General features: G+C 37.4%; 1 pseudogene; it reads left to right on the forward strand.

Annotated features, from left to right (window-relative positions):
- Nucleotides 1-22846, forward strand: part of LOC118543521 (E3 ubiquitin-protein ligase Mdm2-like) — a 69441-nt pseudogene extending 46595 nt beyond the window's left edge.
- The last annotated feature ends 4797 nt before the right edge of the window (nucleotides 22847-27643 follow it).

A 27643-nucleotide genomic window follows, 5' to 3' on the forward strand; every position in this document is an offset into this window, starting at 1 on the left:
ATCTGTAGTCATCTGATCCTACTATCTTGTTACTTTGATCCAGAGCATGGTCTTCTTGCCTGTGTAGATGCTTTTCTGAATTTTCCTGATCCATTAAGAGATAAAGTCATACTTTTTACCTGCTGGAGCCAATTGCAGATCTCTGCTGCTCCTGAAGTTGCCTATGGAGTGATGGTAGGCAAAAAGAACTTTAACCTACTTTATCTTGCCCATTATTGGGTAGTATCTCCATTTGAAAACAAGTAAGCAATCAAGACAGCAATAACATTAAGCATGTGGATTTTGTTTTGTTTTTTTTTTTGGATAAAAGGTGTGGTATGGGATTTATATAAGCTGAACTTAGTAGCAATTTTCTGTATTTTGACCAGCAGATAGTAATTTCTGAGATCCCAGCAGCATTTATATTGACCTTCCAGAAATAAGAGTTATGAATTGAAAGAAGAATTATTGTAGACATATATCTCTAATGGTGAAGAACTAGAATAACTTATCACACTGAAGGAATAGCATAGACTTAATTATTAATGTATAGGAGAATTGGTTTGGTATTGCTAATTACCCCTTTATGTTATAACAAACAAAGCTGGCATAGTTGTTTTCATTGAAGAAATTATTAAGGGAATCAATACATTCACATGGTCTACGTGGTGGTCTTCACTGGGTTTATGGCTTAGTTTTAGTGCCTTGAGAGTCACTTCCAATTGGTTTTGGTTTCTGGGTTTTTCTAGAACGTGGGTCTTAAGTGCTAGATATGGGGCTTACTATTTCAGTAGCCACACCCAGGAATTGATTCTATACCTCAAAAAAGGTAATATTTATGCTCTCTGAGATAATAGCAATGAGCTTTTGAGTTATCTCTTTAATTGATATATACTACAGACATTTTTTTGGTCTAAACTTGAATGTATGATAGTAGCTTCCCTAAATTTTCTGACCTGAAATGATTATAATAGTAGTAGTAAGTGTATCACTTTATTTATTACCATAGTCACAGTTAAAATTTATCTACTAGTTATCAGTTAAAATTAAACTGGGTAATGGTCTTTACTTAAAAGCAATTCATATACTCTTGCATTTATTCCTCCTAACAACCTGAGAATTGGCTAACATTATTACATCTGTTTTAAAAGATAAGAAAATGAAGTACTATGGAGAAATAAGGCAACTAGTCCTTGAACACTCAGTAAATAAACGGCTAAGTAGGAACTTGAAGCCAGGTTTATATCTCTCCTAAATCTGCATCCTTAACCATTTCACTAAATGTTCCCTATGGAGAATACCCTAGCATACAAGCCGATAAGGTGCTTCTTAGTAGAACCCAGGTAGCCTAGTTCATATAGCCCTTCATCAGAAATATTAGCAGTACTGAGCAGACAAAAATAAGTGTAAGTCATTGAACCTGAGATGCCAACCAGAGCCTGCCTGATGACAGCAAATATTTCCCAACAGGTTTGAAACCTCAGCAGACAGGGAAGTTGAAACGGTCTCCCTCCTGTACAACACTCCTTTCTGTCTTTCATCCTATAGCTATGTCATGGTATGTCCCCTCACCATGATAAATCATTACAGTCCTGGTACTGAGGAGAAAAATAATCTTACAAGCTGTTAAAGAGCTAATGAACGTTTACCAAATACCTACAGCAAAATGCAAACCTGAATAAAGATTTGAAGAAAATTATGAGGAGGATGTTACAATGAGAGCAAACACCACTATAAACAAAGAACAAAACTTTGAGAAGTTTTTATCCTTGGGAAATCCCATCACCACCCTAGAAACAGCCTTTGACTATCAGAGAGTAGCCACTTACCAGCACATTATTTCCTAGTACAGACTTACAATCTGCGATGTGAAGAGAGAAGGAGTAACACCAAGGGGAGCTTGCACTCTGGACAGAAGTGTAAGATCAGAAGCAATGAAAATACTGAAGGTCCTGTCTGAGCATTAAAGTTCTTTCATGGGACTGACATCTGGTCACCTGGGTAAAAACGCTTAGAACTTTTAGTTTTTTAAAATAGAACTTATACAAGACAATGATAATAGGATGATAGTGTATTTTTTTTTTTCCTGGTCCAGTCCAATACTTGGCATCAAACAGTGGGGCGAAAAGTAAGAAAAAAAATCCTAGCCTAAGCTTCTTCTGTAATTATCTAAAATTATCTAGATTAAACTTGAATATATCTACTGTACCTCATTAAGCACACTGTTCCACTGCCTGCCCTTTCTATCTGAAAATGTTCTCTCTCATTTTCAAATTGAATTTCTCCCCCATTAACTTACTGCTTAGGTATATTTTAATGGCTTTCCTTTCAACATAAGCCCACTTGTTTTGGCTGTGAAATTATCTCATTTCATTGTATAAAGCCCAGCTTCATTTCTAATTTTCAGTAATTGTGTCCATTTCTAGGTGAAAAATGTAAGCCCAAACAAAAGGCCTCTTAAAACTGGCCTGTCATTTTCAATTCTTTCTCTTCCAGACGCTGGTTGTTAATTTTCCTTACAATAATGCATGTCTGTTCTCCCTCTGTTATAACTAATACAGTGAAGCATCTGCACCTTGCTGTGTGAGGTCATCTCCTGATAGAAGCTGGCTGCTTTACATAGCAATAGGCAGTGCAGGTGAAGTAGCCTTAAAGTAACCCATCAACCATTTGTCTTCTGAGTAAAAGCCTAAGGAGAACCGCAAGCCTATCCTTATTTTTGCATTAACTAGAAATTCACTGGCTGAAAGTTTGACACCTAGAAACTCTGGGAAAAGAGCATATTTTATTTTAATCCTAAATATATATTCAGCCCCACATTCATGAATGCATACATGCACACACACATACATTTGATAATACATTTGCATGTACACTCACACTCTGAAAAATCACATATATATGGTACACTCAATACACACAGCCTCTTTATAAACTTGTTTGAAAATGACTTGTTAATCCCTTTCAATCTTTGATTTGTGTCAATTTGCCCGTGGGAGAGAATAAATGGTAGATGACATCCCAAGTAGAGGAACGAGCTTGTAGAAAGACACCACGTGCTGTAAGGACCTTGAGATTTTGTAAAACATGGGAAGGAAAGTACCTCTGGCACAGAAAAATAAACACAAAATGAGTTTGTAGCTGTAAGTTGGAGTAAAGCTGAGAAGAGCCTTATATGCCAAGCCTCAGACCTTGGATGTAATCCAAACACACTGTGTATGAATCAAGCATCTGAATTTAATCCAAGTGATACAAGCACCTGAACTTAATCCATGAAAATCATTTAAAATAAAACTTATCAACAACACACAATATCATTAGTTAAAATGAATTTACTTATATTTCTTCCCTTAATGGTAAATAAAACATAGACGCAAATAATTAAAACATAATAGCTATGCAGCAGTAGGACAGGTAGTAGGATGATTACCATTGTATGAATGAGAAAACCAAGATTCAAGGCATCTAAGTGAATTTTCAAGTTCACATAATTCCACTGGATTGATGTCTTCAAACTCAATAGCTTGGATGCTACTACACCGCTCTAGAGAATGTTGCTAAAAAGAATTGGTAAAAGGGAGCGTTGGCTTCTGAAAATGGGTCTCAGTGTAGGTGTACCAAAAGATTTCTAAGTTCCCATAGGAAGATGAGGCACCAGAGAAAAGAAGCATAAAAGTGTGAAAGATTAATATTATATCCAGATTCAGGGAAAGATTTTGACAGAAGTGCTTGCTAGGGGATTATTTATAATGAGAAAAAATGAAATCAATATATGTTACTGAATGTGAAGTCTAAATAAATACTGTGCATCACATATATTTGAATATCATCTGGGCATTAAGAACAATTGTTAATTAAATGGGAAAGTTTCATCGGATGTTAAGGAAAAAAACATGCAAAATAAGTTCAAAAAACAAAAACTCTACATGCAGTCATGCTTTCAAATATAACTATCATTATCCAGTCATCTAGATACATATCATCTATTGATCTCTCCAAATAATTATGCTTTCAATCTATCTACCAGATATGTATAGGAGACTGCAAGGAAACTAATTAGATATTATGCTTTTTTCCCCTTTTTTATTTTTTTAAGATTTTATTTATTTGAGAGAAAGAGACAGAGAGAGAGAACAGAATAGAATAGAGGGAGGGGCATAGAGCTAAGCAGAATCCCTACTGAGCAGAGAGCCTGATGCAGGCCTCCATCCCAGGACCCTGAGATCATGACCTGAGCCAAAATCAGATGCTTAACTAACTGAGCAGGGCAGGTACCCCCCCTACTCTTTTTTTTTGTGTGTGTGTGTTTTTTTTTTTTCATATGCTTCCCAGTGTAGCAGAGAAATCTGGTGAGGGGACACATACTCCACTAGTATCTAAGGTAGATAATTTTCCTTCTCCATAAAATGCACATACTTAGTTACTTATTGGTTTGTGTATGGATGACAAGTGAGGAGTCAGGACATAAGAAGCTAGCAACATAATAATTTCAGTAAGCACTTGTCATAAGTGCCTACTGTGTGCTAGGCAATGGAGATGCCGTGTCCTCATGGAGTCAAGTACTGTCTATAGATGATAAAAAATGCAATAACAATGTAAATGCGATAAATGGTAAAATGGGCAATGTAAGGTATTTAGAAACTACATATTAAGAACATAGGATCTGGCTTAGGAAAAAGTTAAAAGACTTATAGAGGAAGAGCTGTTAAGACTCAGATCCTAAAGGAATGTGAGCAATATATGTCCAAAAAGAAAGATCGAGACATGAAGGCCCTGAGATGAGAGACCCCTGCCACATTCGAGGAATTGAATGGTATTCAATTGGATTATCAGGTGCATGTTTTGGGGGAAAGAATAAAAAGATGAGTCTTTAGAAGTAGGCGGTGGCAAGTCCTAAATGTTCCTAGAAGCATATACAGAAACGGGATCTATCCACGGGGCAGGAAGATTTTAATGGAGCTAGTTGTGGGGTGGAGGTCAGCATTTCAGTGGGTTTATTCTGGAGTTCTGATTGGTTGTAAACAAGATTGGATGGAGGAATATCTGTTAGGAGGCTGTTTCAGTAGTTCCAGAAAGAATAATGGTGGGCTTGATTATTATAGTAAAAACAGAAATAAAGGAAAAATTATAATCCATAGACTTTAGATGCAATTACATAAATAGGGTGGTGAAGGCCCAGTTATAAATGGATTGCTTTCTTGAGAGAGTTTCAATGAGATATAAGTGGCGGGAGATGAAAAAACAGATTTTTCCTATGAAAAATTTAAATTATCATTTAAAAATATCTTGTCATGGATATTAGTGCTCACTTGACAAAATTTATAGAAGCATCAGCCATGAGACTCCCTGAAGAGTTTGTGTGTGTGTGTGTGTGTGTGTGTGTGTGTGTGTGTGTGTGTGTCTAGTAGTGGTGGAGGCTGTAATTTGAAGATCAGGGGCAAAATAAGAGAGGATGAAGAACCACAGAAATCTTTGGAGAAGCACCCATTTGGATGTTCCTAGAGATAATGGGCACTGGATTGGAGGCTACTTGGAGGTCTATATTTCTGTCTGTGCTGGGGAAGAAAATATAGAAGATGAAATTGAAAGTGCCTAGAAAAAATGGAACTGTGACGTAGATGTAATTCATACCCACTTCTCAATGACATTTGGGTACATCTGTATTTTTCAAGTTTCTACAATAAGCAGGTATCATAAGACCCTTGACATTTACAAGGGATAAATCCCAAGATCTTAGCAAATTTCTAGCTTTGCAAATACAGAAAAGTTTGTATAGTCTCTTGACTTCTCTAAAAATTATATTCCCTTCAAGAGAAATAAGTTTTTAGAATATTTCTTTTCAAGATCAGGAAGTCTTATTACTTCTAACTACAAAATACATGTGGAGTCCAGTCTCACATCACAAACTGTGCTGTGTCCCCTCCAATTTAAACCATATCTTTCTTTTTTCTTGAGGAACCACAATAGCCACTAAAACTACTACCCCTGTTTCTATTTTTAAACTTCATATGGCCCAGAATATTTATAGAATGTACATCATATGTCACTCCTCTGCTTAATATTTTTCAATGTCTTTCCATTGCTTTAAAAAATATCCACACTCATTTCCATAACTGAAAAAAATACTTTATAATCTAAACTTCCTAAATTAGAACTTCTCTTGTACCACCCTTTTAATGTTTAATATGCTGCAGCTACACTGGCCTTTGGAGGACAAATTGACAATAAATAGCATATATTTTCACTGAAGAAAAAATTTAAATATAGACTTAGAAATATTGAAAACAATTTCAAGTCACAGATATTCAGCAGTGTTCTTGTTTTAGTCAGCATGAGCTAGGATATGTTGCTTTAACATGTAACCACAAATCATTTTGGCTTCATAAACAAGACTAATTTTTTTGTTTACAAAAGGTTCAATGTGGGTTTAGGAAACTCAGTGACAACTATCATCCATCTAGCCTCTGCCCTCTTGGGACTTGGCCATCCATCACAACACAAGAACTCTTTCATAATAGCTACAGTTGTAGGATAATGACACTGGAAAATCCTCAGGGTATCTTCACTGCCTCTGCTTGAAAGGGATTCATTTTATTAGCCAGAACTGACTTCATGTAGCCTCACTTCACTAAAAGGAGTTTGGGAAGTGCAGTTCCTATAAATCAAGGCAGGGAAGGAGAACAAGAAATTGATGAGAAATGGTAAATTCTGCTACAGTTTTCTCTTTCAGTTCTAATATATTAAGTTTAATCTTTTTGCAAAACACACACCGCCTTGCCAAGGAAGACCACCCTGATCTTGTCCAAAAACAGCTCTAAAGTTTAGGTGTTGTGCAGTAATACTCTATCCATCAGATCTGGATGTGGCTCCTCTTGGATGGGAAACCTATGAACTCTACCTACAATCCTTCCCATACACATTTATTATATAACAGTAGAATATGGCTAGGATCATTGTAATAAACATTTTCATTCTGAAAAGAAAGAATGAAGGATACAAGATAGTCATCGGTCCTTAGAAATTCTGAAATCCCAGTGGGCAAACGTTGTGTGATCCACCTACCTTGAAGGTAGAGAATATTCTTTGATGAAGTCTGTATCCTGCTCTCCCAGAAGTTCCCTTTCCAGTGTCCTTAGAGCCTTCTAGTTCCATCTTCTAAAAGCATTTTTCCCTCTCTCTCATTATCTTCCATGTCTATATCTGAAGTGGACTGGAGGGAATAAACTCTTCATAGAGACTATAACAGTTTCTCAATCCACTACCTGCCTGTGGAAGCATGGGGGGCCAAGGATCATTTTGACAATGAATGTTAACATTTATTGGATGCTTTCTATGTGATAGAAATTATACTAATCAATTGCATGCATTTAATCCTCACAATAGCCTTTTGAAATGGCATTATAATTATTCCTGTTTAAATTGCCCAGTGTTCCATGGCTAGTCCATAATGGAACTTGGATTCAAACCCTGTCTGTCTGATCCCAATCTGTAATGTTTCATTTATTTCTATTGTCTTTATACTCCTGAGTGAAAGGGATTGTTCCAGGAATTGTCAGAAGTGATTCCTGGAGTACCTGAACATAATCACTGCTTTTGACAAATGCAAAGGTCATTTTTAAGTTTCAAAGAACCACAGGCTTTTTCCATCCAGGCTACCAGTTTCTTTAGCAACACATGACTATATAAACACACACACACACACACACACACACACACACACACACACACACACACCAGGGCTTTTATATATTGGGATCTATTTAGATCCATGTACTAGGAACCAAACCCACAGTTGCTTTAAAGATATCATTTACAAATGTTCAGGTCCAGTTTTTTTCTCTGATTTTATTGATTTTTTGGCCCCTTATTTTTATCAACTTACTAAGTCTGTTTTGAATGGTAGATGAAAAGGCTACATCATAAATCTGATCTTTACCTCTAGATATTTTAAAAATTGATATTAATTTATTGGGCATTGACCCTTAATCTGATTTGTTTTAAGGCACTTCAGTCCTTTGAGAAATTTTACCAAAAGATGGGGAGGCTTTTAATTTAATCATTGTTGCATAGCTGAGTTTTTACGTGCTTTTGATTTTCAAAGTCTCTGTAATATACTTCACTTATAGTTTGAAATCAAAAGCAGTCATCTCACCAATATTGGAAAACCTGGAATGTAATTCCACCATTCTATAGCCAATTCTTTCCTGAATTCATCAGTTTCTTGAAATGTCCTATAAAATGTGGCCAACTTCATCCAAAATGCACTACTAAAATACTATTTCCCAGCCTTTTTCTCTAGACATTCAGGTTAAGAAGACAAGTTCATTGTCTACATGATCTAACTCACAAAATTACCCCAGGCAAGAATTTTACCACTCTATCATATATGGCAAATGTTCACTTCTTACTATAAATCACCATATTTCCAGGCACCTGTAACAGCAATGTCACACTTGAGGTTTTTGTTATGAGAGCACCCCACTTGCAATACTAATTTTCTGTATTAGGGTAGTGTCTTGGTGGTTCCCAAGATCATCCCCAGGTTTAATGTTTTACTAAAAGGACTCATTGAACTCATAAGTCATTATACTCATGGTTATGGTTTATAACCATGAAAAGATACAAAGCAAAATCAGCAAAAACAGGTACATCGGGCCAAGTCTAGAGGGAACTAGGAGCAAACTTCCAAGAGTTTTCTCCCAGTGGAGTCAACCAAGAGACAATTAATTCCTTCTGCTATAAACTGTAGCTTCATGTGTGAAGTGCTGTCTTCCAGGAAAGCTTGCTTGAACCTAAGAGTTTTTAATGAGAGTCACACAGAAAGTATACCAATACTTTCATGACTGACTGTTGTTACCAAAACTGCAGAATTCCAAAAAGAAAGCAGATGTCCACCATAAATCACATTTTTTGCATAAACTGTCTAAACAAACTGCATATTATTTCCTTCAAAACTCCAAGCATGCAACACACTCATCAGTAGGACATTCCAAGTATTCAATTCCCAGTAGCCCCCCAAGGGCCATTCAAGAAAACAGGCTCTTCTGGGAATGTGCATCTTTTAAGGAATTTAGACCTGATGAATTAACTTTTTTCCTGTACATGCATGTTAGAATATACTGTGATAACAATGAAAAACCCTAATTTCACTGACTTAATACAAGTATTTCACCACGACCACCTGCCAACCCTGTTTATGTGAGGTTTACTGAAAATCTGAAGAATACTCCAAGGCACTTGATCAGCACCCCCAAGCTTAGTAATCCATGCAGCTTCTGTCCTTTGTTTCCGCCATGTGAGCACAAAGCTTTATCTGCCATTGTGTGGCAGAAGAAGAAGAGATTAGAGAATCCCGTGGAGCTCATCACGGCATTAGCCGGTAACTCATGTTATTTTTGCTTACATTTCATTGGTTCTCACAAGGCCCCACCCAACTGCAAGGGGCAGGGATTTGAGACTCCCTGAAAGTGTAAGGGGCAGGGATTTCAGACTCCCTGAAAGAAGGTATGAACAGAAACATCTGAAATGAAGTCAGGAACTTAGGAACATTAAGGGGCCCTAAAATGGAGCTAGGAGGCCAATGGGGGGTTTAGTCTCCTACATATCCACACCTAGTGAAACATGAACTTTTAGACTGTGCCAACCACAAACTACCACATCCTGGTGCAATTCTCAGAATGAGGCTTAGTTCACTGAACTCCAATCTAGTATCTGGCATAGCAACCTATCGTATATAAACTGTTAATTATTTTTGCCTATGCCAATCATAATTCTTTCAAAACAACTTATATAGCCTGCAGTTTTTGCCTTTATCAACCTCTTTCTCTTCCCTCTTTGGAGCACATTTCAGTTTCCTCCTGAATCTTTTGTCTCCTGGATTTGAATTCCTCAATACCCCAAATAAACTTTTGGTTTGCTTTACAGTCTCAGTCCTTCCTTGTTTGACAAAGGGACTGAGATCCAGTTATCAGTGAGAACTAGCAGGGTCCATCATATTTACAAATTATCAATATTGTGGATATTAAATCTATAAGTGAGAGAGATTATACATAGTTATAACCAGGAAAATCATATTTTTAAATTACTGAGAACTAAAAAAAAAAAAAAAAAAAAAGCCAACCAAGGGAACTAGTGGTTCAAAGGCTTCTCTTGAAATGAGAATATTTTTATGTGTTCACTCATGTTAGTATCAACCCTTCTGAAAAGGAATAGTGTCTTTTTACCAGAGTTGGGAGGTAATATCTTGTGATAAAAACAAGGAAACATGTTCATTCTCTTGAGGTCCTTTGTAGAAAGCTGATACAGTCTTCCAAGAGGAAAGGGAATTTCTTCACAGCCTGATGGTATCAACCCTCCAGAGGGGTAGAGGTTGGAACTTCTACCCGTTTTGAACAGTACAGCTATTGAATGCTTTCTATGGGCCTGACCTTTTGGTAAGAAATCTCCATATAGCATATTATTCCTTACAAGAATTTTTTGAAATGGGCATTTTAATAATTCTGTTTTAGAACTAAAGAGCCTAACATTGGACAGGTAAACAGGTAAAATTGAGAAGTAAATTAGGAAGAGTCAGAACATGAACCCTGGTCTGTGTTGCTCTGAGACATATGATTGTAACTACAAGGCAAATTGTTTCTCAAAAGGAGATGACCTCAGAACCATGAATAAGGCTGTGTTACCAGGCGAGGACAAATGAAGCAATTGAGAATGCCACTCACTCTCAATACTTTTGTAGTCCTATTCATTCTTCCAACCATTATCATATAAATGATGAACATGTATCTGGAAAAAGAAAGTTTATTTACTATAATTTCTCCTATTTTTATGCAGACTTATTATTGAGTTTGTGTCTCTTGATGTGTAGAGAATTGTGTTCCAAGTTAGGGCAGGGATATAAGGACACAGGGAGGCACAGGAGGGCTGGGGATAAGAGGGCAGGGGTTTGGGGGCAGGGCATAGAGGTCAAAGGGTCATGGAAGGGCAGGGGGTATAGTAGAGCCAGAGGTGACAGAGGGCAGGCAAAAAAGAAATAGCTAAGAATATTGCCCTAAAAGCCTTTATTCCTTAGAGAAACAGGATACATAAAAGTGATAGCCAGCATCTTGAGTCGATGTATTTTTTTTTTTCTTCTAAAAGTCTAATTGATTAGAACAGGATGGGATGCCTGGGTGACTCAGTAAGTGTCTGCCTTCGGTGCAGGTCATGATCCCCGGATCTTGATCCTGGGGTCGAGCCCCACGTTGAGCCCCACTTTGGGCTCCCTAATCATCTGGGATCCTGCTTCTCCCTCTCCCTCTGCCGCTCCCCCTGCTTGTGCTCACTTGGTCTCTCTCTCTTTCTCTCTCTCTCTCTCTCTCTCTCTGTGTCAAATAAATAAATAAAAATCTTTTAAAAAATAACAGGATGTCACTCAGTGAAGATGTTTATTATTATCTGCTTCATGGAAGATGTTCCAAAATGAGCTAATTAGGAAGGGGAATGATCAAAGAAGGGTCATTGTGGTTGAAGTGAGTAGAACATGGAATTCAGAAACCAATTTGAAACCAAACTCTTCCTCTTAATACTTACATGATTTGTTATTTAATTGCTTTTAGCCTCAACTGTTATCTGTAAAATGGGGATAATAATAACTATAGCTTTGATGGAAGAGTCAATGAAATAACGTATACACCATACTTAGAACCTTTCTTGAAACAATGTGAGCCCCAATCTGTATCTGTTCCTCATCCTTGATTCAAGGCTGGCGTGATCCCTGTTCTTCTGCCACTCAGCTCCTTAATTAAGGAAACATTGAGGGGCACCTGGGTGGTTCAGTCCGTTAAGCATCTGCCTTTGGCTCAGGTCATGATCCCAGGGCCCTGGGATGGAGCCCTGCATCAGGCTCCCTGCTCAGCGGGGGGCCTCCTTCTCCCTCTCCCTCTGCCTGCCCCTCCTCCCTGCTTGTGCTCTCTCTCTGTCAAATAAATAAAATCTTGGGGGAAAAAAAAGGAAACACTGATTGAATTCTTACTCTATGGTAGTCACTGTTCCAGTTGCTTAGGATTGAGCAGTGAACAAGATTTTCTACTTTCTTAGAGTTTATATTCTTGTGGGAGTTCCATTAAAAAAAAGAAAAAAATCCCAAGTAACCAAATAATTATACAAGCATATTTCAAATATTGACACATTTTATGAGGTGATTAAAAGTGTGATGTGATAGTGAAGGGGAGGGAGCGTAGTCAGGGGAAACTCTGTGGTACAGTGATATCCAGATGAGTGGAACTGGAGACAACTTTTTTCAGTGGGACTAACAGGTAGAGACATAGATTTGATGGATGAGTTTCACATTTTGGTGGAACTAGACAGGCTGGAGTATAGAAAACACCAGGGAGAAACACAGAGGCTGGCATGAAGGCATGGTCTAGACAACGGAGGTCCTTTTAAATTGCGGTAGAGGGTCTGAATTTGTTCTCAGAGGCAGCTGTGACAACGACAGAGGGGCCATCCCAAGGATTCAAAGGAGGTGCTGTGGGGGAAATCCTGTGGGTAGATGGTGAGGACTCTGGGTGCCATGATTGGGAATTTAAACAGTCTCATTACATCACTTCAAAAACTCAATCCACCTCTCCCCAAGCAGCCCCAGAACCCTTTTTCTTGCTTGACCAAATGTGATCATTAGCCAATTCACATTTTTCTCAACCCATTTCTTCCAGGCCATTGATCCATGTGGCCTGGTCCAGCCGTGCTGAATTTTCCTTCCAATGAATAAACTCCCTTTCACTGCCTCTGACTGTCCCCTGTGCAATTTCCCAGGCATTTCTTCCATTTGGTTCCTGGTCATGCCTCTGTTACCGTTTTCATTATTTTAAAAATGGAGAGGATGTGTTTCTGCTGAAGTTGCCCGATCTTGTTTTCACTCTATTGGACTCCAAACTGTGCTGTCTGGGCGCCGGCAGATGGATGAGGCAGAAAAGCCACTGATTTGATTTTCCCTTTCAATTTTCAGATCTTTCCCTGCTTGCCTGGTTTCGTTTTCTAACAGTGCATCTAAATATGTGCCTTTTTCTCCCCTCTTGAGGTAATCCTTTTTATTGCTTTTACCTGTAACATTTGCCATTGATGGTTTCTGGATATGTGTTTAGGATCAAAGATGTTCTGTTCTAGGCTTAGTTATCCCGTCTGTGCTTTAACTTAGTTATCTCCCTTTGTTCTGTGATTTTTTTTTTTGGCTCTTTTTTCAGTGCCCTCTTCTTAGAGATTCCTTTACTTAGGGTGTCACAATGGTGTTGCTTAAATAAACTTTTTGGTCTCCAGAAACTTTAATGTGTCAGATGGTATCCTATTGTTGGTATTTTGAAAGAGAAATACCACCTCAGAGAAGCTCAATATTCCTGCACAGGTTTTGATGTTTTGTTCTTGTTTTAATGCCCAACAATCAATTAGTCGGTGTGTATTCCTTAAATCAGATCTCCACTCAAGCCAAAAAACAGCTCCTCATCTGTCCCTGCTGATGGGCAGTAAACCTAAGAAGCTTGTTTTAATAAGTGTCTGCAGGAAATTTAAAATAATTTCTTAACTGTTATTGCTCCCTTACTTCCCAGAAATCACAACTGCAGGGATTCCAAGTAGTGCTGTATATCTGTGGTGGGGGCAGGATGCACACAAATTGCATGATTATGCTAAATATTTGGAATATATATATATATATATATATATATATATATATATATATATTGCATAATGTCATCCCTTATTATTCCTTTTTTTAATTTTTTAGGACACGTAGTTTGCTTTATTAGCTGAGTGAGTTTATCGTCAGCTATATACACTGTGTTTTGTGACAATACTTTGACTAAATAAATTATTTGCAGTTTTCATGCTTTACTACACTTTTCAACCACATATAGAATTGACTCGTACGGGCATGCAGCATAGTTTTTTTTTTTTATGTAGGTTTTCTTCAATTTTGACCCCAGATTTCAAATAAACATTTAAAGTTTGTCATGAAATATAACTATTTCTCTAGGTATTTCTAAAATTTGCTGGTTGAAGGCTGGTACTACTACAAATACAGATAGACATTATATGCATTTGCTTCATGTTTAAATGTATATATTTTGTTCATTATAAAAACAGCATACCCACAGTATAAAATTATGAGAAATTGAAAAAAGAGAACCATACTCTTTAATATAATCATACTACCTTAATAGAAACACTGCTTTCATTTCAGATCCTACAGTTTCTGTTTTTGAGAAGCTTATGGTGCTCCTGCACACCTAAAACTTGCTAGACCCTGGGAATATAAAGAAGAAATGGAATAGTGTCTGAGCTCACAAGGGATCCCAGGGGAGATGGTAGTCTACAAAGCCTATGAAGAGATTAATTTAGAGAGCAATGCCTGAGACTGTGGGATGGAATGATTAGGGGAAACTTAGCTGTTCGTGAAAAGAGGCAGAGAGAGATTCTGAGGAAAGAGGATTCCCAAGTCGTATCTAAAGGGATAAACTGGGCTAACTCAAGACAGGAAGGATAGGAAGTTCATTCCAGGAAAAAGAAATGCCATGAGTCAAGGCATAAGTCATAGCTTCATTTGGGGTACTATAAGCAATTCACTGTTGCAGAAACATAACCTAAGTGGTGGGAAATGTTAGAAATAAAACTCTTAGCCTGTTGCCGGCTGGTCTGTGCATCATGCTTTGAACATAGTTTTAATCAAGAAACATATAGATATAGAACTGTTACGTATTCATTTTTATATACATATGTGTGTATTCTTACATGTGTGTATGTTTATTCCACATCGCATTTAACATAAAATCAGGTCACTATATTTTACTTATTATTAAATATTACATATTGTTAAATATTATAAATTTCTAAATAAATATTGTTAAATATTGCTAATAAAATAATATTATGGCTGTTGCTCAAATTCATATCATTAATTCCAGGTTTTGTCTTTTTTTTTTTTTTTTTCCCTACAGCCTGAACCATTCCTTTAGACTATGTTCCTAGCCTGGCAGATAGTGTAACAAAATAAAAACACCTTTATGATTCTCTATATTAGAAATCACTTAATAAAATGGTTTTTACTAATTTAAGCTCCCTCTCACCTTTACGCAAGTTTGAATGTATACATTTCCCAACAGCCACTTCCAACACTGGTGATTTTTCCCCCTTAAGTTTTGCTAATTTATTTGGCAGATTATTTCTTAGTCTTTAGTATAGGATCCTTGTGATACAATAAGAATTATTCTCATGTCTTAATGATGTTATGAGGATTAATTTAAGTAATGAATGAAAATTGCAGAGCTCCCTGGCACATACAAGCGTTCAATAAATTATAGCTATCATGTTATTATCTCTCTGACTAATAAAAACTATCTTGATCTATTTTTTTCTCTTCCTGGACCTATTGGAGAATTAATAACTTAATGAATACTTAATACTCATGTTAGAAAGCATTTTTATTTTATACTAGTGACTGACTACCAGCACACAAAGCCCACAACTAGGATGAGGTACAAAAAGTAATGTGATAATTTCAAATCTCCCCAAAAGTATCAGTCCATGTAGGCTCTCATTTAATACAATTTAGTAAAATTCCTAAGGTTCAAATTGAGAAAAAACTTAAATAGGGTATCCCAATGGACTCACCACAGTCTAGGCAGGGAAAATGACTATTAGCTCTATTTCTTATATCCAAGAGCTTCTTTTGGACTAGAAACCATTCAAAACTGGAAGTGCATTGTCTTAGATATAAGATCTGTTAAAGAAGAATGGGGGAGGAGAGAGTATGGAAATAAATGTGACTTTCTCAGATAGTAAGAGATTGAACTTTACCCCGTAGATCTTTTTTTTTTTTTAAAGATTTTATTTATTTATCTGAGAGAGAGAATGGGAGACAGAGAGCATGAGAGGGGAAGGGTCAGAGGGAGAAGCAGACCCCCTGCTGAGCAGGGAGCCCGATGCGGGACTCGATTCCGGGACTCCAGAATCATGACCTGAGCCGAAGGCAGTTGCTTAACCGACGGAGCCACCCAGGCGACCACCCCTGTAGATCTTAATGTTGCCAAAAAATGTCAGGCAGAGGTATAAAAACAAAACAATTAAATAAAACACGTTGGTGTTAGTCACAGCGGTGGTGCATTTTGTTTCCTTTCCTCAGCCAATCTATTTTTTTAGTCAGGGCTATTAAAATCTAAATTATTGATAATAAAATTCACTTTTAGCTGTTTCACTCAAAGAATTTATCCATTTAACCTGTCTTACCAAATTTATAGTCATAATGTTGTTTATAAGGTTCCTTTAACCTTTGAATGTCTGTAGGACCTGAGGTGACGTTCCCTCTTCTGTTCTTAATATATTGGTAATTTATGTCTTTGGTCTTTTTTTCTTAATCAGTTTGGCCAGAGGTTTGTTTTTGTTTTCTTGTTTTAATTTTATTTATTTATTTATTTGAGAGAAAGAGAGAGAGAGAGCAAGCTCATGAGTAGGGGGGAGGGACCAAGGGAGAGGGAGAAGGAGACTCCTTGCTGAGCAGGCAGCCCCATGCAGGGCTTGATCCTAGGACCCAGAGATCATGACATGAGCCAAAAGCAAATGCTTAACCAACTGAACCATCCTGCTGCCCCAGTTTGGCCAGAGTTTTATCAATTTTATTATTGATCTTTTCAAAGGACCAGTTTTGGTTTTATTGATTTTTCTCTCTTTTATATTTTCAATTTCACTAATTTTTGTTATCTTATTTCCTTTTTTTCTTTTTCTTTTGCATTTAATTTGCTCCTTTTTTTTTCCATTTGTGGGAAAGTGATTTTTTTAAATTTTTTTAATTTAAATTCAATTTAGTTAACATATAGTGTAATATTAGTTTCAGGGGTAGAATTTAGTGAGTCATCAGTTGCATGAAACACCCAGTGCTCATTATATCAAGTGCCCTCCTTAATGCCCATCACCTAGTTACCCCCTCCTCCCCATCCATCTCCCCTCCAGCAACCCTCAGTTTGTTTCCTATAGTTAAGAGATCTTATTGTTTGTCTCCCTTTCTGTTTTTTATCTTATTTTCCCTTCCCTTCCCCTATGTTCATCTGTTTTGTTTCTTAAATTCCACATATGATGAAATTATATGGTATTTATCTTTCTCTGAGTTACTTCGCTTAGCATAATATGCTCTGGTTCCATCCACATTGTTGCAAATGGCAAGATTTCATTCTCTTTGACTGCTGAGTAATATTCCATTGTATATATGCATATGCCACTCTTCTTTATCCATTCATGTATGAATGAACCCTAGGGTTGCTGGAGTAGCCATCCTTTTATGGGACAAACTAGACTTTATTTTAATTTTATTTGTTACATATCTTATTTATTTGAGAGAGAGCTCAGAGCAAGAGAGAGAGCACAAGCTGGAGGGAGGGGCAGAGGGAGAGGGAGAAGCATACTCCCCGCTGAGCAGGGAGGCCCAATGCAGGGCTCAATCCCAGGATCCTGGGATTATGACCTGAGCCGAAGGCAGAGGCTTAACTGACTGAGCCACCCAGGTGCCCCAAGACAAATTAGATTTTAAACCAAAGACTGTAATAAGAGATAAAGAAGGACACTATATCATAATAAGGGAGTCTGTCCAACAAGAAGATCTAACAATTTTACGTATTTATGCCCCAACTTGGAAACAGCCAAACATATAAATCAATTAATAACAAACTTAAAGAAACTAATTTATAATAATACAATAATAGTAAGGAACTTTAACACCCCACCATTCACAGCAATGGACAGATCATCTAAGTAGAAGATCAACAAGGAAACTAGGGCTTTGAATGACACACTGGAACAAATGGACTTAACAGATATATTCAGAGCATTTTATCCTAAAGTAGCAGAACACACATTCTTTTCAAGTGCTCATGGAACATTCTCCATAATAGATCACATACTGGGTCACAAATCAGGTCTCAAATGGCACAAAAAGACTGAGATCATACCATGCATATTTTCACACCACAGTGCTATGGAACTCGAGGTCAACCACAAGAAAAAATTTGGCAGGACCACAAATACATGGAGATTAAAGAACATCATACTAAAGAATGAATGGGTCAACCAGGAAATTAAAGAAGAATTAAAAAGGTACATGGAAGCAAATTAATATGAAAACAAGATAGTACAAAACCTTTGGGATGCAGCAAAGCCAGTCCTAAGAGGGAAATATATAGAAATACAGGCCTTCCTCAAGAAGCAAGAAAAGTCTTAAATATACAACCTAACTTTACACCTAAAGAAGCCGGAAAAAGAACAGCAAATAAAGCCTTAATCCAGCAAGAGAAGAGAAATAATAAAGACTAGAGCAGAAATCAATGATATACAAATAAAAAAAATAGAACAGATCAACAAAACTAGGAGCTGATTCTTGGAAAGAATTAACAAGGTTGATAAACCCCTAGCCAGACTTATCTAATGCTATAGTTTTTAAGCACTACTTAAGCTGCAACACATAAAAGCTGGTATGTATTCATTTTAATTTAATTCAGAATATTTCCTAATTCTATTTTTGTTTTTATCTTTGACATAGGGTTAAGAAGTGTGTTTTTAAACTTCCAAATATTTGAGTATTTTTTCAATTATTTTCTATTGATTTCTATTCTCCTCCCCATTGCGGTCTGAGGATATATGTTGTGCAACTTCATTCTAGAATTTTTGTGACACAAAGTGGTCTATCTTGGTGAATGGTGTGTATTCTGTTGGGTTTCTCCCTTTGCCCTGTGAGGGTCAATTAGGTCAAGTTAGTTGATAGTGTTGTTCAGGTCTTATATTTGCTTACTGATTTTCTTTTTTTTTTCCCCTAAAGATTATTTATTTATTTATTTATTTGACAGAGAGAGACAGTGAGAGAGGGAACACAAGCATGGGGAGTGGGAGAGGGGGAAGCAGGCTTCCCACAGAGCAGGGAGCCCGATGTGGGGCTCGATCCCAGGACCCTGAGATCATGACCTGAGCCGAAGGCAGACGCCTAACGACTGAGCCACCCAGGTGACCTTGCTTACTGATTTTCACTTTACTTGTTTCATCAATTACTAAAACATCTCCAGCTATAACTGTGGAGTTTAGAGTAGTCATTTTTAAAATGCCATGTGTAGTGGCACTGATTCTTAAGGTCTAATAAATCAGCAAATTTTCTTTTATTTAAAGCCATATAATTTGCCAAAATTGTGTCTGCTAATGCTTAAATTCAATGTAATTTGGGTCTTAGTCAAAATAAGAAGCACCAGATAATTTTCATCAAACAGCACATGGTAACAACTATTTATGCATTCGTGCATAATTAAATCAAAGACATATTTCGGTATTTGGGGATCTATCTCTATTCAACAAACTTTCTAGATATCACTAACCAAAAGGGAACACACAAGATTTTTTTTTTTCAAGATTTATTTGAGAGAGAGAGAGTGCAGGCTAGCAGAAGTAGGGGCAGAAGGAGAGGGAGAGAGAGAGAATCTCAAGCAGACTGCCCACTGAGTACAGAGCCTCACGCGGGGCTCAATCTCATGACCTGATCATGACCTGAGCCAAAATCAAGAGTTAGGGAGTCAGCTGCCTGAGCCACCCAGGTGCCCAGAAATTTCTTCTGACATTAAGATCCTCGGTGATGGTTTTTAGAAAATTCCCATTTTAAGGCTCAGTTGCATTACTTGTAGAAGAAAGAAGGGAAGACTAAATGAGATTTTAAGAATCTTTACTTTCTGTGATATCATGCTCATCAAAATCAGCATATTTATTTTATTTACATTTGTTTGACTTAATGTGTGTTTTTGGGAGCCTACCACTTTTCTTCTATGAGGTAACTTACTAAATTGAGCTTCATTCTGTCAGTTGTAAAATAATATAGTAACCACAACCCTGCCCCTATCCTGGGAAATTGTAAGAAATGAGAAGATGACTAGGTCAAGAGTTGTACACAATCAAATTGATATTATCCTAATGATTGTTATTAAGCAAAAACACTCACATGCTAGTGAAAGTTGCTTCTTCTGAACCACACACACACACGTACACACCATTTCTGCCCCAGAAGCTTAATTATACCTGTACGATCACTTGTATGTCTTTGAATGATCTTATATTGTTTCTAACTCAACATTTCATGATCTTTCCTTCCCTAGGCAGCTAATTAAATCAGCAGCTGAACTCTTCAATTCATACTAAGGCAATCAGGAATTTCTATTTTTCAACTAGTTCCCTCACATAATTGCACAGTTCCTTTTTCTAGAATCTTGAAGAAGCAAGATGGAATGGATTTAATGGGTTACTTTCAGAGCCACAAACAAGACTACCTTAAGACTTTGGCCGACTGGTATCTATCTGAATGGAAGATGGTTTGATTGGTTGAAAATGAGCTAGTTGATGTCTTAATGTGGCTTTTGATTAATTCACACCAATGATTCTGAATTTGTGCCATCTACTTTAAAAAGAAACCAACTTGTGAAGTATTATTTCTTATTTTTCATCCAGAGAGGATTAGTGGAGAGAAGTTCCCTCATCTAAGTAAGTACCTCAGGGAACTATTCACCTATCAATGTATGGGAGAGTTTCAGCCTGCAACTTACCCAATTTCATTAGCATTAATGGGAGTTTTGTGTGAAATCCTGTGTGAATCATTGCTTTAGGAGATCTGTAAGAGTTGTTTGATTACTTTTATTTTGTAATGGCTCTATTCTCCAGCTCAAACTTTTAACTCGTTAGACTTGCAATAGATGCTAGTTTGGAAGGAATCAAACTTGGACTTCTAAAGGTAATTAAATCAGAGGAGCATCACATGGAATCATTCACCACTCTATTAGATGCATGCTGCATATTAGGTGCCCAGATGTTCTACTGGATTGCAGTTGACAGTATGTGAGGACTCAAACTTGAGTTTTTAGCTCTCATCCAATTATGTTTTGTTAATATGAAAAAAAATAAAATATGTTTTATTAATATGTACTCATTTATTAGTATTCTTACTCAAGGCCTCTATTTTTCCCTCATTGCTGGGCCATGAATTCTGTACCCATTTGGATGATGCTTCAAGTACCCTGCCCTTGCCTTTCCTCGGCTTCTACTTTCCAATGATCTTTACATCTTTCATACATGGTATGAAAACAGAATTTGTGTCCATATCTGGACAATTTTGAAAATGAAAGGAGAAACTAGTGAGGCTGCATGGCCTGGGTGCACATGCACAAACACCCTGGAAGTGCACTAGGGAACCTCAGCAGCCTTAGTGATGGGGAGGAAGAGAGAGCAAGAAGCCCAGATGGTGGGCGGCCCTAGGCCCCTCTGACCGAGGTCCAGCTTCTGTCACTGCCAGCGGCCTCTTCCTATGGACCTAGTGTGCTCACACACATAGGGGCCTGGGATAGAAGAGTATTTTGGGAATTCAGAAGAAGAGATGACTTCTGACTAGATGAAAATTCGGATGAATTACCTGGTGAATGAAAAAGAAAGCACCAGAAATCTGACAGTATTTCCCTTTCTTTGATGAAAGCCTCACTTTATGTGTAATAAGGGAGATCTATTGTGAAGAAGCAGGAGCATGGAATCAGAGACTCCAGCAAATCTGGATCCTGATGCTGGTGTAAGTGAACACTCGGATGGTTGGATCAAGATTCAGTTTCAGGGGCGTCTGGGTGGCTCAGGCGTTAAGCGCCTGCCTTCGGCTCAGGTCATGATCCCAGGATCCTGGGATCGAGCCCCGCATCGGGCTCCCTGCTCCGCAGGAAGCCTGCTTCTCCCTCTCCCGCTCCCCCTGCTTGTGTTCCTGTTCTCGCTGTCTCTCTCTCTCTGTCGAATAAATAAATAAAATCTTAAAAAAAAAAAAAAAAGATTCAGTTTCAGATGACTTCGCTGTAGAATTTGAAGTTGAGTCTTGATTCAGAAGATTATAGCCTTAGTGAAGAAGAAGAATTCTCAGAGGAAGATGATGAGGTATATCAAGGTAAATCAGGCAGGACAGAGTGATATAGAGTCACTTGAAGAAGATCCTGAAATTTCTTCTGCAGTCTACCGGAAGTATAATTTTTGAAATAAAATGAATCCACCCCACTGCAACAGATGTTGGGCAATGGGTGAGAAGTGGCTTCATAAAGAGAGAAAATATCTGTAAAAACCAATCTAGAAAAGTCAACACAAGTAGAAGAGGGCTTTGATGTTCCTGATTATAAAATTAATAATAATAATAATAAACAAAAAACTACAGTGGATGATTCCAAAGAGACATATGTTGAAGAAAATGATGATCACACAAACCTCCCAATTCTGACAAAAGTAAATACTATTCTCAGCCATGGACTTCTAATTGCATCACTTATAGCAGCCAAGATGTCAAGGAGCTTGAGTGTGAAAAAACGTGAGACAAAGAAGAAAGTATGGAATCTAGTTTTCTCCTTAATGCCATTGATTCTCATGGGATTTGCCTAAAAATAGTTGCATTTTCCATTGCAATATAGGACATCTTATGGCATGTTTTACACGTGCAGAGAAGTTTTAAAAAAGTATGCATAAGTCCTAGAGATCTGCTATACAACATAGTACATACAGTTAATACATATTAGGCACTTAAAGTACATTGAGGGTAGATGACATGTCAAGTGTTCTTATACACACACACACACACACAAAGAAAAAAACACAAGGAAATTGTTGGAGGTGATGGATATGTTTAGGACCTTGACTGTGGTGATAATATCATGGGTGTATGCTTATGTCCAAACATATCAAAATGTATACATTAACACATAATTTTTTGTAATTTATATCAGTTTTACCTCAATAAAGCTTAGAAAGAGAGAGAAGCAAGCCCTACTCAGTATGAAGACAACCAATTCAAATGATTGTGATATTCCCCTAGTCGACCTGTCCATAAAAGTAGAATTATGTATTTCTAACACTATAACCCTAAACATTTAAATGAACATGAAATGTATCATTTTTTTTTTTATAAGTCAAAGCAAGAAAATATCTTCGTTCATGTATCTTTCTTCTCATCAGTGTAATTTACCTATTGGGGTTGGTAGTGAATATTTACTTCCTTTTAGAAAAATGTAAGTTCTGTCTATATTTTATATTTGGTTTTTGATGTAATTTAGATTGGATATACTGCTCATCCTTTACTCCTATTCCTTATATTTTAAATCTTATCCACTCTCTCTTAAATGAGAAGTACCTAATTTTATTTTTATATAAGTAGGGCATTTAAATGTAACTTATTTAGTACTTTTCATGTAAGGAGAAAAAGTTTGTGCAAAAGATTTAATATTAAAATTTTAAATACCCTTTAATCTTGAGATTTTTAGTTTCTACCCTCTTTCAGAGCCTCTTATTTTTCCAGATGAAAAATAAATTGGTAGTTATATTTGGTGCTGTGTAATTAAAGTGTACTTTTTCTCCAGCCACTTTGGTATATAAGGGATTAGTGGTAAAGATGTTGTCTCTTGAGAAGTCTTTGGGAATAGGCATCATTTATCCATAAAACAGATCTTTTTAAGTCTCCATAGTAGAACACTGAGTGGTCCCGGGGGGGTACAGCCTGGGATATTGGACTCCCCTGCACAGGATTTCAGGATTTGGTGGAATCAATTGTTTCCCCTAAACTGATACACAAATCTAAGACACTTTGAGGTATATTCTTGGGCTGGGTTACATAGTGCTTGGTAGTTTCCTAGATTTCAGAGCTTATGGCAAGTTCTAGAAACCAGTGAATTCGGGAAGATAAATTTAGAAATCTGATAGAAAAAAATGTTCATTTTAAAACTAGCTAGAAGGGTCATAACTTTTTTTTCTAAATTATCCAGAAATTATGTGTCACCTTTCTTCAAGAAAGGGTCAAAATATAGGATTCTAAAATATCTCTCAAACAATGTAGATTTCTTGATTCATGTTTAAATATAAATCTTATTTGAAGCAAAACATTGTGAATAACCACTTTGATTTAGGGTCCCGGTGTTTTTCTCCTGTGTGTGATCGTTGTGTAGACGGGTGAGGGCAATAAAATCAACTGAACTACAAGTGTAGAACAGGGCTACAGAGTCATTGCAAACAACTTTCCATTCCAGTCACTAACAGTATATTGTTGTTATAAACTTCAGAACCACCCCCCACCACACACACAAATGCTTACCCATGTATGCATATGTAAGAAAGAAACAAATGACCGAAGGGATTAGGACATCAGCCAAAGAGTGGTCCTCAAATACAGTAAAACTTCATTAGTCTGGGATTTAGATCACATTAACTAGAACTAAGCAGAACTCATCTTTTTGAGGAGAGTTGGTGGCATAAATGAGATTATCAACAATGTATATCTGGGGTGTATGTCTGCAGTGACTACGCTATTTATAAAACATTCATATCTATGTGCAGTTGGAGTCTCCTGCATGCCTATGGATCAGTAACATAGTCTTCCTTTTTCACATTTTCAGGTTTAGTGTATTTACTTATTGATTTACAAATAATTTATTAAATGTGTGATTAGAAAAAAATGAAAGAAGAACCATTAATGATGATGTAAGGACAACAAAGATAAAATGAGTGACCTAGCCTTTGACCCTAACCTTCTGAAATGTAAACTCACTCACACAGATAAATGCCTGGTCTGTAAAATCTAGAAAAGTTCAGCTTATAAACACCCTAGGTTTTTGTTTGTTTGTTTGTTTGTTTGTTTTTCACACGTTTTTCTACTTCTACCCTCCTAGCTCTCCAGTTTTATTCCAACTTGCCTTTCATCTGACCAAGATCTCCATCCTTCTATTCTACTTTTCCATTATCTATTTCTATCATATTTCATTCCCACCCCCTTCACCCCCTTCTTTCTCCTGTAGATTTCAATGGCACTTCCCTAATCAAATGCCAGAGTAGAGACACTGTTCAGAGAAAAACCAGAATCCCACAAAGTGCTGTTCCTTTAGGTGCATTTTCTCTAGCATCAGATGGGCACCAAGACTGTCAACCTGTTGTCTCAGTAAACTCTCTCACCATTACTCTTCTAGCTATTTTAAATCTTCATCTTCCTGTATTCTTCAACTAACTCACTAGCCCTGTAACGTACCTGGAGCTAATAATTCTAGCTTTTATTTCAGAACAAATGACATTACAATTGGAAATCTGTCCATGTCAAACCCATAAAGGTAAATGTACCTGAACCCTTATTTTTATCTTTTACATGTGAGTAAAAGTGTAAGAGAGACCTTCCCCTTTTGAAGGATTAATTCATTCGCCAGAATTCTCGAATCTATAGCCTGCTACCTCCCAAGAGACCTGGCTGCACTGATTTTTCCCTCTTTCTGCAGTGACTTCAAATAAAACAAATTAGCTAACACTGGCTGAGAGGATGTGGACCCACATTCACAGATGAAGAGAGGAAGGAGAGAGGAAGACCCAGAGAAATGTCCAAAATCACGCTGCTTGGAAATGGAAGGGCTAGAATTAAGACTGAAATGTGTAACACCACAGAGAGGAATTATTTGCTACCGTATATTATCTGTATCATATAATCACTTAAACATCCTCAAGTCTCTCTCATCCTAAATCAAATTCCATGAAATAATCCTAGAATTACTGTCTATTCTTATTGTCTCTAATTTTCACACTTCCCATTTATTCATCAACTCACAACACTCTGGCTTTGCTTTCTCTGTTACCCTGACACATCATTTTCCTTGTGATCATCTATCAGCTCTTTGTGGCTAATCACTTCTCTTTTCTGAGTCTTCTTGATATTTGCTATTTTTCATTACTCAATGTTTTTATAAATGTTCTTTCCCTGAACTCTAGGACACCACATGTTGTGGCTTTCTTTCTACCTCTCAGCTTGCTCTTTGTTTTGCTTTCCTTCATGTACTGCACTTTCCTTAAATGGTTCTCACTGCTTGTCAGAGGCTTCAGTTCTTGGTCACCTCATCTGTCACGATGACTTGGGTAAGGACCCGTTTGTTGCTGCTTCCCAGAAGCTGTAAGGAAGTTCTGTTGGAACCCTTATTCACCACTGTCACCTCTACCCTCTCAAATGCACCTAGAGTTTTAGAGTTCTTTTCACAACCCAGAGGTGTGGTGGGAACTTCACAGTGAACTAGTAATTGACGATGTAGCTGAGGAAATATTTGGATTGCCACGGTCTTTGGGTCTTCATTGTGTAGCTGGCTTTTCTTGCACCCATTCCTGATGCAGCCTGATAAACGGTTTTACTTCATCATCTCCCTGTTGTGGGTGTGAAGGTTGACACTATTGTCATTTGCAGGCTTTTTCTGCATTTGGTCCTTTACAGGTGTCCAGATAATAGCTTGAATTCTCAATCTGAGTTACCAATCTTTGTGTTGCAGAGAAGGAATGATAGTTCCCAATTTTATAGAAATAATAAGGCAGCTCTTGTAAATAACAATCTTAAGAGTTTTCTGATGGAAGACTAAAGCCTGTGGCTCCTCTAACTTGCAGAACTGGAAATTCTCATCTTTTGTTTGCATTCTTGGCTCTAACACAGTTTATTTTATTTTTTTAAAGTTTTATTTTATTTTATTTCAGAGAGAGAGCACACGCACAAGCATGAGCAGGGAGAGGGACAGAGAGAGAAGCAGACACCCTGCTTAGCAGGGAGCCCGACGCAGGGCTTGATCCCAGGACCCTGGGACCATGACCTGAGCTGAAGACAGACGCTTCACCGACTGAGCCACCCAGATGCCCCTCTTACACAGTTTAGATGTGCAAACATCAGTGACTATGCAACAAAGGTACCCTCACCAGTAAATCAGCAATGAGTGGTGTTCACGCAGAGATACATCGGTTTATTTAGGGGCCAGACCTGCTCTGGTGCCCAGCATATCCCTCCTTCTCTGCTTAGCGGCAAGCAGAGAACAGGTATACACAGTTGTAAGCAAGTGCCAGGATATGCCACTAGCAAAATTTGCTGCCAGGTTCTTGGACTGGTCTTGCCTAAAGGTAATTTAATTTTCTTTGAAGACAGGGTGTAGGTTAGGGTGTACTTCTGCTTAGATTTTTTGGTCCATTGTTAGCCCACCCATTTACCCTTTCCTGTCCCATTATACTATTTTGGTCACTACAGAACAGAGATAGGTGACTAGGGAAGAAGGAGAATGCTAAAGTGGAGGGTTAAAGGCAGAACTGAGTGTCCCAGGGAATCTCACACAGACCTCTGCACATATCTGATCACTGCATAGATCACTGCTTACTTTTCAGTTTCCCCTTTTAGAGAGTAATATCTTCAGAATAAAAGGAACATACTTTTATTAGTCTAAATGAACTGTAGTGCCAAACCCAGCATAGTCCATCAATGCTCATAAGTAAAACTTTGCAACCACCAAGGAAGCTTCAATGGAATATTTGTCTTCTCAGAAAATAACAGCAACAATTTTTACCATACCCCATTAAAGCTTGTAGTTTTATTGTTACCTCTGGATGAATTTCACACATCCATCTTTTCATGCAATGGTAATACCCTACTAAAATTTCAGACTTTCATTACTCCGTTTGTTACTGAAATGTTTGTCAAAGAAACAGGAAAGGTAAAATTCAGGTCAGGTCCATCATAGTACCTTTGTATCCCACAAACCCAGGGTATAAATTTCTGGACTAGTCTGATAGCACAATGTAACACTTACCCTGACATAATAAATTCAACCCCACAGTTAAGATTCAG

This window comes from Halichoerus grypus, chromosome 10 (assembly GCF_964656455.1).
Source record: "Halichoerus grypus chromosome 10, mHalGry1.hap1.1, whole genome shotgun sequence".
In the NCBI taxonomy this organism is placed as follows: domain Eukaryota; kingdom Metazoa; phylum Chordata; class Mammalia; order Carnivora; family Phocidae; genus Halichoerus; species Halichoerus grypus.